Source organism: Lissotriton helveticus, chromosome 1_1, assembly GCF_964261635.1.
Source record: "Lissotriton helveticus chromosome 1_1, aLisHel1.1, whole genome shotgun sequence".
In the NCBI taxonomy this organism is placed as follows: Eukaryota; Metazoa; Chordata; class Amphibia; order Caudata; family Salamandridae; genus Lissotriton; species Lissotriton helveticus.
This window is the reverse complement of record NC_136057.1, coordinates 117,795,931-117,809,703: the sequence shown is the minus strand read 5'-3', so window position 1 is coordinate 117,809,703 and position 13,773 is coordinate 117,795,931. Positions and strand designations below refer to the sequence as shown.

The window sequence follows — 13,773 nt, the reverse complement described above, 5'->3', positions numbered from 1 at the left end:
GTACCCCTGGACAGGCCTTGCCTCTTCTGCATCCCTCTAGACAGGCCTCAACCACTCTGCATCCCCCTGGAGAGGCTTCACCTCCTCTGCACCACTCCCAGATATGCCACACCTCCTCTACACCCCCAGCCCACGACAGGCACACCTCCTCGGCACCCCTGGACAGGCCTCACCTGCTCTTAACCCCCTGGACAGAACATGCCTCACCTCTTCTGTAACCCCGGACAGGCATCACCTGCTGTTAACACTCTGGACTGGACATGCCTCACCTCCTCTGAACCCTGGACAGGCCTCACCTGCTCTGTACCCCCATGGACAAGACATCCCTCACCTCCTCTGCACCCCCTGGATAGGCCTCGCCTCCTCTGCTCCCCCTGAACAAGCATCTTCTCTGCACCCTCATGACCCGCCTCACCTCCTCTTCTTCCCCTGGACAGGTCTCACCTCCTCTGCACCCCTAGGACAGGCCTCACCTCCTTTACAACCACCCCAGCCCTGAAAAGGACATGCTTCACCTCCTTTGCACAAGCCTCAAATCCTCTGTACACCCCCCGGACAAGCCTCACCTCCTCTGACCCCTGGACAGGCCTCACTTCCTCTGCACCCATGGACAGGCCTTGCCTCCTCTGCACCCCATGGACAGGCCTCGCCTCCTCTGCACCCCATGGACAGGCCTCACCTCCTCTGCACCCCATGGACTGGCCTCACCTCCTCTGCCACCTGGACATGCCTCCCCTCCTCCCCCTGGACAGGCCTCACCTCCTCTTCACCACTCTGGACTGGCCTCACCTCCTCTGCACCCCTGGACAGGCCTCACCTGCTCTCCTCCCCATGGACAGGACTCACCTCCTCTGCACCCCTTGGACAGGCCTCACTTCCTCTGCACCCTCTGGACAGGCCTCACCTCCTCTGCCCCCCTGGAGAGGCTCCACCTCCTCTACCACCTGGACATGCCTCCACTCCTCTTCTCCCCCTGGACAGGCCTCACCTCCTCTGCCCCTCTGGACTGGCCTCACCTCCTCTGCCACCTGGACAGACCTCACCTACTCTGTGCCACCTGGACAAGCCTTACCTCTTCTGCACCCCTGGACACGCCTTACCTCTTCTGCACCACCTGGACAGGCCTCACCTCCTCTGCACCACCTGGAGAGGCCTCACCTCCTCTGCCCCTCTGGACTGGCCTCACCTCCTCTGCCACCTGGACAGACCTCACCTACTCTGTGCCACCTGGACAAGCCTTACCTCTTCTGCACCCCTGGACACGCCTTACCTCTTCTGCACCACCTGGACAGGCCTCACCTCCTCTGCACCACCTGGACAGGCCTCACCTCCTCTGCACCACCTGGACAGGCCTCACCTCCTCTGCACCACCTGGACAGGCCTCACCTCCTCTGCACCACCTGGACAGGCCTCACCTCCTCTGCACCACCTGGACAGGCCTCACCTCCTCTGCACCACCTGGACAGGCCTCACCTCCTCTGCACCAGTGGAGAGGCCTCACCTCCTCTGCACCCCTCAGGACAGGCCTAGCTTCTTCTGAATTCCCCAGGACAGCCCTCAACCACTCAGCATCCCCCCGGAGAGGCTTCACCTCCTCTGCACCACTCCCAGATATGCCTCACCTCCTCTGCACCCCCAGCCGAGGATAGGCACCACCTCCTCTGCACCACTGGACAGGCCTCACCTGCTCTTAACCCCCTGGACAGGACATGCCTCACCTCCTCTGCACCACTGGACAGGCGTCACCTGCTCTGTACCCCAATGGACAAGACATGCCTCGCCTCCTCTGTACCCATGGACAGACCATACCTCCTCTGTACCCCCGCGGGACAGGCCTCACAGCCTCTGCTACCCCTGGACAGGCCTCACAGCATCTGCTACCCCTGGACAGGCCTCACAGCATCTGCTACCCCTGGACAGGCCTCACAGCATCTGCTACCCCTGGACAGGCCTCAGCATCTGCTACCCCTGGACAGGCCTCACAGCATCTGCTACCCCTGGACAGGCCTCACCGCATCTGCTACCCCTGGACAGGCCTCACCGCATCTGCTACCCCTGGACAGGCCTCACCGCCTCTGCTCCCCCTGGACAGGCCTCACCGCCTCTGCTCCCCCTGGACAGGCCTCACCGCCTCTGCTCCCCCTGGACAGGCCTCACCGCCTCTGCTCCCCCTGGACAGGCCTCACCGCCTCTGCTCCCCCTGGACAGGCCTCACCGCCTCTGCTCCCCCTGGACAGGCCTCACCGCCTCTGCTCCCCCTGGACAGGCCTCACCGCCTCTGCTCCCCCTGGACAGGCCTCACCGCCTCTGCTCCCCCTGGACAGGCCTCACCGCCTCTGCTCCCCCTGGACAGGCCTCACCGCCTCTGCTCCCCCTGGACAGGCCTCACCGCCTCTGCTCCCCCTGGACAGGCCTCACCGCCTCTGCTCCCCCTGGACAGGCCTCACCGCCTCTGCTCCCCCTGGACAGGCCTCACCGCCTCTGCTCCCCCTGGACAGGCCTCACCGCCTCTGCTCCCCCTGGACAGGCCTCACCGCCTCTGCTCCCCCTGGACAGGCCTCACCGCCTCTGCTCCCCCTGGACAGGCCTCACCGCCTCTGCTCCCCCTGGACAGGCCTCACCGCCTCTGCTCCCCCTGGACAGGCCTCACCGCCTCTGCTCCCCCTGGACAGGCCTCACCGCCTCTGCTCCCCCTGGACAGGCCTCACCTCCTTTCCTACCCCTTGGACAGGCCTAACCTCCTTTGCAACCCCCACAACAAGGACATGCCTCACCTCCTTTGCACCCTTTGTACAAGCCTCACCTCCCCTGTACCCCCTGGACAGGCCTCACCTAATCTGCATCCCCGGATATGCCTCACCTCTTCTGCACCCCCAGCCCAGGCACCACCTCCTGTGCACCACTGGACAGGCCTCACCTGCTCTTAACCCCCTGGACAGGACATGCCTCACCTCCTCTGTACCCTCGGACAGGCATCACCTGCTGTTAACCCCCTGGACTGGACATGCCTCACGTCCTCTGCACCCCCTGGATAGGCCTTGCCTCCTCTGCTCCCCCTGAACAGGCATCTCCTCTGCACCCCCCAGGACGGGCCATACCTCCTCTGTACCCCTGCGGGACAGGCCTCACCTCCTCTGCACCCCTGGACAGGCCATACCTCCTCTGTACCCCTGCGGGACAGGCCTCACCTCCTCTGCACCCATGGACAGGCCTCACCTCATCTGCACCCATGGACAGGCCTCACCTCATCTGCACCCTTGGACATGCCTCACCTACTCTGCACCCTTGGACATGCCTCACCTACTCTGCACCCTTGGACATGCCTCACCTCCTCTGCTACCCCGGTACAGGCCTCATCTTCTCTGCTACCCCTGTACAGACCTCATCTCCTCTGCTACCCCTGTACAGGCCTCATCACCTCTGCTACCCCTGGACAGGCCTCATCACCTCTGCTACCCCTGGACAGCCCTCATCACCTCTGCTCCCCCTGGACAGGCCTCACCACCTCTGCTCCCCCTGGACAAGTCTCACCTCCTTTCCTACCCCTGGACAGGCCTCACCTCCTTTCCTACCCCTGGACAGGCCTCACCTCCTTTCCTACCCCTGGACAGGCCTCACCTCCTCTGCACCCCTTGGACAGGCCTAACCTCCTTTGCAACTCCCACGAAAAGGACATGCCTCACCTCCTTTGCACAAGCCTCACATCCTCTGTACCCCCTGGACAGGCCTCACCTCCTCTGCACCCCTGGACAGGTCTCACCTAATCTGCATCCCCCGGACAGGCCTCACCTCCTCTGCACCCCTCCCGGATATGCCTCGCTTCCTGTGCACCCCCAGCCCAGGACAAGCACCACCTTCTCTGCACCACTGGACAGGCCTCACCTGCTCCTAACCCCCTGGACAGGACATGCCTCACCTCCTCTGTAACCCCGGACAGGCTTCACCTGCTGTTAACCCCCTGGACAGGACATGCCTCACCTCCTCTGCACCCCTGGACAGACCATACCTCCTCTGTACCCCCATGGACAAGACATGCCCCACCTCCTCTGCACCCCCTGGATAGGCCTCGCCTCCTCTGCTCCCCCTGAACAAGCATCTTCTCTGCACCCCTCATGACCCGCCTCACCTCCTCTTCTCCCCCTGGACAGGTCTCACCTCCTCTGCACCCCTAGGACAGGCCTCACCTCCTTTACAACCACCCCTGCCCTGAAAAGGACATGCTTCACCTCCTTTGCACCCTTTGTAGAAGCCTCAAATCCTCTGTACACCCCCCGGACAAGCCTCACCTCCTCTGACCCCTGGACAGGCCTCCCTTCCTCTGCACCCATGGACAGGCCTCACCTCCTCTGCACCCCATGGACAGGCCTCGCCTCCTCTGCACCCCATGGACAGGCCTCGCCTCCTCTGCACCCCATGGACAGGCCTCACCTCCTCTGCACCCCATGGACAGGCCTCACTGCCTCTGCCACCTGGACAGGCCTCCCCTCCTCCCCCTGGACAGGCCTCCCCTCCTCTTCACCACTCTGGACTGGCCTCACCTCCTCTGCACCCCTGGACAGGCCTCACCTGCTCTCCTCCCCATGGACAGGACTTACCTCCTCTGCACCCCTTGGACAGGCCTCACCTCCTCTGCTCCCCGTGGACAGGCCTCACCTCCTCTGCTCCCCCTGGACAGGCCTCACCTCCTCTGCACCCCTGGACAGGCCTCACCTCCTCTGCCCCTTTGGACTGGCCTCACCTCCTCTGCCCCTTTGGACTGGCCTCACCTCCTCTGCCACCTGGACAGACCTCACCTACTCTGTGCCACCTGGACAAGCCTTACCTCTTCTGCACCCCTGGACACGCCTTACCTCTTCTGCACCACCTGGACAGGCCTCACCTCCTCTGCACCACCTGGACAGGCCTCACCTCCTCTGCACCACCTGGACAGGCCTCACCTCCTCTGCCCCTCTGGACTGGCCTCACCTCCTCTGCACCCCTCAGGACAGGCCTAGCTTCTTCTGCATCCCCCTGGACAGGCCTCAACCACTCAGCATCCCCCTGGAGAGGCTTCACCTCCTCTGCACCACTCCCAGATATGCCTCACCTCCTCTGCACCCCCAGCCGAGGATAGGCACCACCTCCTCTGCACCACTGGACAGGCCTCACCTGCTCTTAACCCCCTGGACAGGACATGCCTCACCTCCTCTGTACCCCCGGACAGGCATCACCTGCTGTTAACCCCTGGTCTGGCCATGCCTCACCTCCTCTGCACCACTGGACAGGCCTCACCTGCTCTGTACCCCCATGGACAAGACATGCCTCGCCTCCTCTGCACCCCTGGACAGACCATACCTCCTCTGTACCCCCGCGGGACAGGCCTCCCAGCCTCTGCTCCCCCTGGACAGGCCTCACAGCCTCAGCTACCCCTGGACAGGCCTCACAGCATCTGCTACCCCTGGACAGGCCTCATCGCCTCTGCTCCCCCTGGACAGGCCTCATCGCCTCTGCTCCTCCTGGACAGGCCTCAGCGCCTCTGCTCCTCCTGGACAGGCCTCAGCGCCTCTGCTCCCCCTGGACAAGTCTCACCTCCTTTCCTACCCCTTGGACAGGCCTAACCTCCTTTGCAACCCCCACAAAAAGGACATGCCTCACCTCCTTTGCACCCTTTGTACAAGCCTCACCTCCCCTGTACCCCCTGGACAGGCCTCACCTAATCTGCATCCCCGGATATGCCTCACCTCTTCTGCACCCCCAGCCCAGGCACCACCTCCTGTACCCCCTGGACAGGCCTCACCTCCTCTGCACCCCTGGACAGGCCTCACCTAATCTGCATCCCCGGATATGCCTCACCTCCTCTGCACCCCCAGCCCAGGACAGGCACCAACTCCTGTGCACCACTGGACAGGCCTCACCTGCTCTTAACCCCCTGGACAGGACATGCCTCACCTCCTCTGTACCCTCGGACAGGCATCACCTGCTGTTAACCCCCTAGACTGGACATGCCTCACGTCCTCTGCACCCCCTGGATAGGCCTTGCCTCCTCTGCTCCCCCTGAACAGGCATCTCCTCTGCACCCCCCAGGACAGGCCTCACCTCCTCTGCACCCCTGGACAGGCCATACCTCCTCTGTACCCCCGCGGGACAGGCCTCACCTCCTCTGCACCCATGGACAGGCCTCACCTCCTCTGCAACCTTGGACATGCCTCACCTCCTCTGCTACCCCTGTACAGACCTCATCTCCTCTGCTACCCCTGTACAGGCCTCATCACCTCTGCTCCCCCTGGACAGGCCTCACCTCCTCTGCTCCCCCTGGACAAGTCTCACCTCTTTTCCTACCCCTGGAGAGGCCTCACCTCCTTTCCTACCCCTGGACAGGCCTCACCTCCTCTGCACCCCTTGGATAGGCCTAACCTCCTTTGCAACTCCCACGAAAAGGACATGCCTCACCTCCTTTGCACAAGCCTCACATCCTCTGTACCCCCTGGACAGGCCTCATCTCTTCTGCACCCCTGGACAGGTCTCACCTAATCTGCATCCCCCGGACAGGCCTCACCTAATCTGCACCCCTCCCGGATATGCCTCACTTCCTGTGCACCCCCAGCCCAGGACAAGCACCACCTTCTCTGCACCACTGGACAGGCCTCACCTGCTCCTAACCCCCTGGACAGGACATGCCTCACCTCCTCTGTAACCCCGGACAGGCTTCACCTGATGTTAACCCCCTGGACTAGACATGCCTCACCTCCTCTGAACCCTGGACAGGCCTCACCAGCTCTGTACCCCCATGGACAAGACATGCCCCACCTCCTCTGCACCCCTGGATAGGCCTCGCCTCCTCTGCTCCCCCTGAACAGGCATCTCCTCTGCACCCCTCAGGACAGGCCATACCTCCTCTGTACCCTCGCGGGACAGGCCATACCTCCTCTGTACCCTCGCGGGACAGGCCATACCTCCTCTGTACCCTCGCGGGACAGGCCATACCTCCTCTGTACCCTCGCGGGACAGGCCATACCTCCTCTGTACCCTCGCGGGACAGGCCATACCTCCTCTGTACCCCTGGACAGGCCTCTCCTCCTTTGCACCCCTGGACAGGCCTCTCCTCCTCTGTACCCCTGGACAGGCCTCTCCTCCAGGCCTCTCCTCCTCTGCACCCCTGGACAGGCCTCTCCCCCTCTGCACCCCTGGACAGGCCTCTCCTCCTCTGCACCCCCCTGGACAGGCCTCTCCTCCTCTGCACCCCCCTGGACAGGCCTCTCCTCCTCTGCACCCCCCTGGACAGGCCTCTCCTCCTCTGCACCCCCCTGGACAGGCCTCTCCTCCTCTGCACCCCCCTGGACAGGCCTCTCCTCCTCTGCACCCCCCTGGACAGGCCTCTCCTCCTCTGCACCCCCCTGGACAGGCCTCTCCTCCTCTGCACCCCATGGACAGGCCTCACCTCCTCTGCACCCCATGGACAGGCCTCACCTCCTCTGCACCCCATGGACAGGCCTCACCTCCTCTGCACCCCATGGACAGGCCTCACCTCCTCTGCACCCCATGGACAGGCCTCACCTCCTCTGTACCCCTGGACAAGTTCACTTCCTCTGCACCACCCGGACAGGCCTCACCTCCTCTGCACCACCTGGACAGGCCTCACCTCTTCAGCACCCGTGGAGAGGCCTCACCTCCTCTGTACCCCTGGACAAGTTCACTTCCTCTGCACCACCTGGACAGGCCTCACCTCTTCAGCACCCGTGGAGAGGCCTCACCTCCTCTGCACCCCTCAGGACAGGCCTCCCCTCCTCTGTACCCCTGGACAGGCCTTGCCTCTTCTGCATCCCTCTGGACAGGCCTCAACCACTCTGCATCCCCCTGGAGAGGCTTCACCTCCTCTGCACCACTCCCAGATATGCCCCACCTCCTCTACACCCCCAGCCCACGACAGGCACACCTCCTCGGCACCCCTGGACAGGCCTCACCTGCTCTTAACCCCCTGGACAGAACATGCCTCACCTCCTCTGTAACCCCGGACAGGCATCACCTGCTGTTAACACTCTGGACTGGACATGCCTCACCTCCTCTGAACCCTGGACAGGCCTCACCTGCTCTGTACCCCCATGGACAAGACATCCCTCACCTCCTCTGCACCCCCTGGATAGGCCTCGCCTCCTCTGCTCCCCCTGAACAAGCATCTTCTCTGCACCCCTCATGACCCGCCTCACCTCCTCTTCTCCCCCTGGACAGGTCTCACCTCATCTTCTCCCCCTGGACAGGTCTCACCTCCTCTGCACCCCTAGGACAGGCCTCACCTCCTTTACAACCACCCCAGCCCTGAAAAGGACATGCTTCACCTCCTTTGCACCCTTTGTAGAAGCCTCAAATCCTCTGTACACCCCCCGGACAAGCCTCACCTCCTCTGACCCCTGGACAGGCCTCACTTCCTCTGCACCCATGGACAGGCCTCGCCTCCTCTGCACCCCATGGACAGGCCTCGCCTCCTCTGCACCCCATGGACAGGCCTCGCCTCCTCTGCACCCCATGGACAGGCCTCGCCTCCTCTGCACCCCATGGACAGGCCTCGCCTCCTCTGCACCCCATGGACAGGCCTCGCCTCCTCTGCACCCCATGGACAGGCCTCGCCTCCTCTGCACCCCATGGACAGGCCTCGCCTCCTCTGCACCCCATGGACAGGCCTCGCCTCCTCTGCACCCCATGGACAGGCCTCGCCTCCTCTGCACCCCATGGACAGGCCTCGCCTCCTCTGCACCCCATGGACAGGCCTCGCCTCCTCTGCACCCCATGGACAGGCCTCGCCTCCTCTGCACCCCATGGACAGGCCTCACCTCCTCTGCACCCCATGGACAGGCCTCACCTCCTCTGCACCCCATGGACAGGCCTCACCGCCTCTGCCACCTGGACATGCCTCCCCTCCTCTTCACCACTCTGGACTGGCCTCACCTCCTCTGCACCCCTGGACAGGCCTCACCTGCTCTCCTCCCCATGGACAGGACTTACCTCCTCTGCACCCCTTGGACAGGCCTCACCTCCTCTGCTCCCCCTGGACAGGCCTCACCTCCTCTGCTCCCCCTGGACAGGCCTCACCTCCTCTGCTCCCCCTGGACAGGCCTCACCTCCTCTGCTCCCCCTGGACAGGCCTCACCTCCTCTGCTCCCCCTGGACAGGCCTCACCTCCTCTGCTCCCCCTGGACAGGCCTCACCTCCTCTGCTCCCCCTGGACAGGCCTCACCTCCTCTGCTCCCCCTGGACAGGCCTCACCTCCTCTGCTCCCCCTGGACAGGCCTCACCTCCTCTGCTCCCCCTGGACAGGCCTCACCTCCTCTGCTCCCCCTGGACAGGCCTCACCTCCTCTGCTCCCCCTGGACAGGCTTCACCTCCTCTGCTCCCCCTGGACAGGCTTCACCTCCTCTGCTCCCCCTGGACAGGCTTCACCTCCTCTGCTCCCCCTGGACAGGCTTCACCTCCTCTGCTCCCCCTGGACAGGCCTCACTTCCTCTGCACCCCCTGGACAGGCCTCACTTCCTCTGCACCCTCTGGACAGGCCTCACCTCCTCTGCCCCTTTGGACTGGCCTCACCTCCTCTGCCACCTGGACAGACCTCACCTACTCTGTGCCACCTGGACAAGCCTTACCTCTTCTGCACCCCTGGACACGCCTTACCTCTTCTGCACCACCTGGACAGGCCTCACCTCCTCTGCACCACCTGGACAGGCCTCACCTCCTCTGCACCACCTGGACAGGCCTCACCTCCTCTGCACCACCTGGACAGGCCTCACCTCCTCTGCCCCTCTGGACTGGCCTCACCTCCTCTGCACCCCTCAGGACAGGCCTAGCTTCTTCTGCATCCCCCTGGACAGGCCTCAACCACTCAGCATCCCCCTGGAGAGGCTTCACCTCCTCTGCACCACAGCCAGATATGCCTCACCTCCTCTGCACCCCCAGCCGAGGATAGGCACCACCTCCTCTGCACCACTGGACAGGCCTCACCTGCTCTTAACCCCCTGGACAGGACATGCCTCACCTCCTCTGCACCCCTGGACAGACCATACCTCCTCTGCACCCCTGGACAGACCATACCTCCTCTGCACCCCTGGACAGACCATACCTCCTCTGCACCCCTGGACAGACCATACCTCCTCTGTACCCCCATGGACAAGACATGCCCCACCTCCTCTGCACCCCTGGATAGGCCTCGCCTCCTCTGCACCCCCCTGGACAGGCCTCTCCTCCTCTGCACCCCCCTGGACAGGCCTCTCCTCCTCTGCACCCGCCTGGACAGGCCTCTCCTCCTCTGCACCCCCCTGGACAGGCCTCTCCTCCTCTGCACCCCCCTGGACAGGCCTCACCTCCTCTGCACCTCTGGACAGGCCTCACCTCTCTGCACCCCATGGACAGGCCTCTCCTCCTCTGTACCCCTGGACAAGTTCATTTCCTCTGCACCACCTGGACAGGCCTCGCCTCCTCTGCACCACCTGGACAGGCCTCACCTCTTCAGCACCCGTGGAGAGGCCTCACCTCCTCTGCACCCCTCAAGACAGGCCTCCCCTCTTCTGTACCCCTGGACAGGCCTTGCCTCTTCTGCATCCCCCTGGACAGGCCTCAACCACTCTGCATCCCCCTGGAGAGGCTTCACCTCCTCTGCACCACTCCCAGATATGCCTCACCACCTCTGCACCACCAGCCCAAGACAGGCACCACCTCCTGTGCACCACTGGACAGGCCTCGCCTGCTCTTAACCCCCTGGACAGGACATGCCTCACCTCCTCTGTACCCCCGGAGAGGCATCACCTGCTCTTAACCCCCTGGACAGGACATGCCTCACCTCCTCTGTACCCCCGGACAGGCATCACCTGCTGTTAACCCCCTGGACTGGACATGCCTCACCTCCTCTGAACCCTTGACAGGCCTCACCTGCTCTGTACCCTCATGGACAAGACATGCCTCACCTCCTCTGCACCCCATGGATAGGTCTCGCCTCCTCTGCTCCCCCTGAACAGGCATCTCCTCTGCACCCCTCATGACCCGCCTCACCTCCTCTTCTCCCCCTGGACAGGTCTCACCTCCTCTGCACCCCTAGGACAGGCCTCACCTCCTTTACAACCACCCCTGCCCTGAAAAGGACATGCTTCACCTCCTTTGCACCCTTTGTAGAAGCCTCAAATCCTCTGTACACCCCCTGGACAAGCCTAACCTCCTATGCAACCCCTGGACATGCCTCACCTCCTCTGCACCCCATGGACAGGCCTCGACTCCTTCGCAACCACTCCACCCCTGAAAAGGACATGCTTCACCTCCTTTGCACAAGCCTCAAATCCTCTGTACACCCCGCGGACAGGCCTCACCTCCTCTGCAACCCCTGGACATGCCTCACCTCCTCTGCAACCCCTGGACAGGCCTCACCTCCTCTGCACCCCATGGACAGGCCTCACCTCCTCTGCAACCCCTGGACAGGCCTCACCTCCTCTGCATCCCTGAGAAAATCAACTCCCCAACACACGTATTTAAGTAATATGTGGTTTACCTCTAATTTTTAGGTTGGGTATGGGCTATTTGAGCTAGGCATCCATCAGTGAGATAATTGGTTGTTACTCTTCTTATTCTCTATATGTATGACTTCTGCACGTCTTTAAAGTATATTTAATCTATTTTACTGTTTAAAGTGATGACGTATTTATGAATATTGTGGTAATTTTATGTTGTTTTCGTGTATTGGATGTTGTCTTTTATGATTTTATCAAATCGAAATAAAGACGTTGAACTGAAAACTGGTTTCTCTCTAAGTAAAAAAAAAGTACAGTAAATGAGTCACAGAATATACACAATTCTTTCTTTCGTCTTGTTTGCGTTTTATTCTGTTGTTCTCGGCTACAACCAACGTGTGTTTCGTCGCTACAGGGTGTGATCCCGCGACTTTCTCAAGGCTGTGTAAAAAATAAAGGTACAGAACCATGGTCTAAATAGAAGTCACATCTTTCTCAGCTATTGGTATTATTTTTTGTAAAATTAAATACGGCCACAGCGCATAAAAACTAAGGGGGTTGTCTATGTTGGGTATACAAACAATAGTAACCTAACCTTGTTGAGAAGATACATTTTAAAAAAGCATTCTAAGATACACTATACGATGGAGAGAGCAAATCCAGATAAAACTCCAATGGCAAAATGAGCTGCTTATAGCCCTGGTGCACAAAATCCTTCGTAATTTCAAGGGTGAAAACCTGTGTCTGTGATTGGGTCCGAATGATGGCTGTCATGCCGCGTACTCTAGTCTGGGGGTTATAAGTCCCAAATCTTAGAGCCCCCCCCCCCCCCCCAGGTGTATCAAGCATGAAGGTGAGAAATAAATACCTACACCGTCCCAGTATAACTTTTTGTAAATAAAGAAGGGGTATGTTTAAACGTCTGAAAATCCATCTCTGTAAAGTTCCAGAGTGATGGATATTTCAAGGAAACCTACTTTCAATGTGGTGTTAATCCCGACCCACACAGGGGTTCCGTTAATTATCAACGATGAGTCCAAAGGATGGGTCCTCTGATTCATGTGTTCTTGTTTTCTTCCAAGAATCAAGCAATATCTGTAAATCAAATACTATGGTTATGTCCTAGTGTGGTAAGCGTCAGAATAAACCAAATGTCTGATAGTGCTCTTAATCCCCAAGTTAGCTATCAAAGCACTCCTTTAAAACGCTCTGTTATCAGGGGATCCACTCTCAGCCGAGATCCGGCTCTATAGGGAACTCCTTCTCTCGGTTGCTTCAGTACGAGGCACAGTAACAGCTCCATAAAGTGAGAGGTGAGCGGTAAACCAGGGTTCATGGGAAAGCCGAGTTTACCCGAGCCCTGCCACAGATTGTTGAAGTCTCTCAAGGCCTCACTCTTAATGCAAACGCTGACAGTCACCTGCGCCTGCTGTGTATAAGGAACGGCCCTTGGGTCTATGGTCAGCGCGGATCTCACTTCGAACTACATGAAGCCTGTGACCTCAGTCTCACCTTTCTATCGTCGCAGAGTCCAGCAGAGGATCCAGGGCCGCAGACCGAGGGCGGTGTCCACATCTGAGGGGCTTCAGGATAGTGTATAAGACCCCGGGCCGTCGCTTGGGGTGACTTCCGGTATACCGACAGAACAATAAACGAAGGACTACGGCCGTGGAAACGGGCGCCATCTTGGAATGGGGAATATGTCAAATGCTCGTGTTCTGTGCCCTCATCTACTTCTCATAAATGGAATCTCTAAAATACTATTTAGATCATTAAAAGGGTGGCGTATATAAAAGATGCACGACATGTTATAATATATATTCTTGTGAATTCTCGTGGCTAGTTTCAAAATTGATCGTAAAACGTCACATAATGGTGTCCTTGGGTAGAAAGTCTATCCAATCCTTAGCATTAGGTGATCTTTGCTGCCGTAGTCTTTATTATAAAGTAAAGTGCCCGTGAGGTCATTTATGGTAACTGTGTCTATAGTCCAATTATGTACTCGGGTGAAGCCCCGTGAGCCCAATGGGTGTTGCGCACCTGGCTGCAGGGCCTGGGGAAGAGGGGGGGGGGGCACGGGGGCCCGGCTGCCTGCGAAGAGGGGGGCCCGGTGTGTTATTCTCTCCGAGTGACGCGCACGCTCACGCCGATGCACGAGCCAACATAGCACGTGCGAACAAAAGACATCACAGCTGCGCACACGCAAGACCGCACGTCACAGTTGCGCATGTGCAGAGCGAAGATATTACCCCCTATGTGGAGTAATGTGGCTCACTGGTTAGAGGCGGCAGGCCTGAGAGCAGAAGTCAGCCTG

At 60.3% G+C, this 13,773-nt stretch overlaps 1 protein-coding gene across 1 annotated transcript in view; it reads right to left on the bottom strand.

The window, feature by feature from the left end:
- LOC144764107 (uncharacterized) overlaps positions 1-13,091 on the bottom strand; it is a 240,450-nt gene extending 227,359 nt beyond the window's left edge. The window contains exon 1 of the mRNA XM_078650286.1: positions 12,972-13,091. The gene's annotated coding sequence lies outside the window, so the exon portion shown is untranslated. The remainder of the gene's footprint in view (positions 1-12,971) is intronic.
- Positions 13,092-13,773: the final 682 nt, after the last annotated feature.